The sequence below is a fragment of the Apodemus sylvaticus genome, chromosome 9, assembly GCF_947179515.1.
Source record: "Apodemus sylvaticus chromosome 9, mApoSyl1.1, whole genome shotgun sequence".
In the NCBI taxonomy this organism is placed as follows: Eukaryota; Metazoa; Chordata; class Mammalia; order Rodentia; family Muridae; genus Apodemus; species Apodemus sylvaticus.
Genome location: NC_067480.1, coordinates 16,648,121 through 16,648,749, shown reverse-complemented (window position 1 = coordinate 16,648,749; position 629 = coordinate 16,648,121).

Genomic DNA, 629 nt, shown 5'->3' with positions numbered 1-629 from the left:
TAGTACTGAGAGGTTCTTTAGATGTCAGTCTCCTTAGTCTGGCCTATTGTTTGGAATCCACCTGCCCTGAAAGGCAGTGACTAGAAAACCAAAAAAAGCACTTGTGACTGGAATTTCTGGAATGCCTTTTCTACCATAATAACATAAATGGTTGGAGCAAAGCAAAGCAGAAATTTTTGCTGTAAGATGGATTCTTACATATCTATATTTGCTTGGTTCTTGTCTCATCTATAAGGAAAGAGGAGAGTTTAGGAAATTGCCAAGTGAGATTTTTAGCTTCTAAATATACAGAGAAGTCCATTATTCCCAGGAGATATTTTTTCTTTCACCTCTATCTGTAAAATATCATGTTTACAGACTTCACTGAGCCACCGTGGCATCTCCAAACAAAAAAAGGGACATATATATCTAGTGAAGAATTCTACAAGACTTTCAAAGAATAATAAACTACCACACTCCACAAATTATTTCACAAAATGGACACTCCACAAATTATTGCACAAAATGGAAACAGAAGGAATGTAGACAAATTTATTTCTTTGAGTCAAAAGTTGCCATGATACCAAACCAAATATAGACTCAAGGAAGAAAGAAAATTAGACACCAGTTTTCCCTCTGCAAATAGCCAA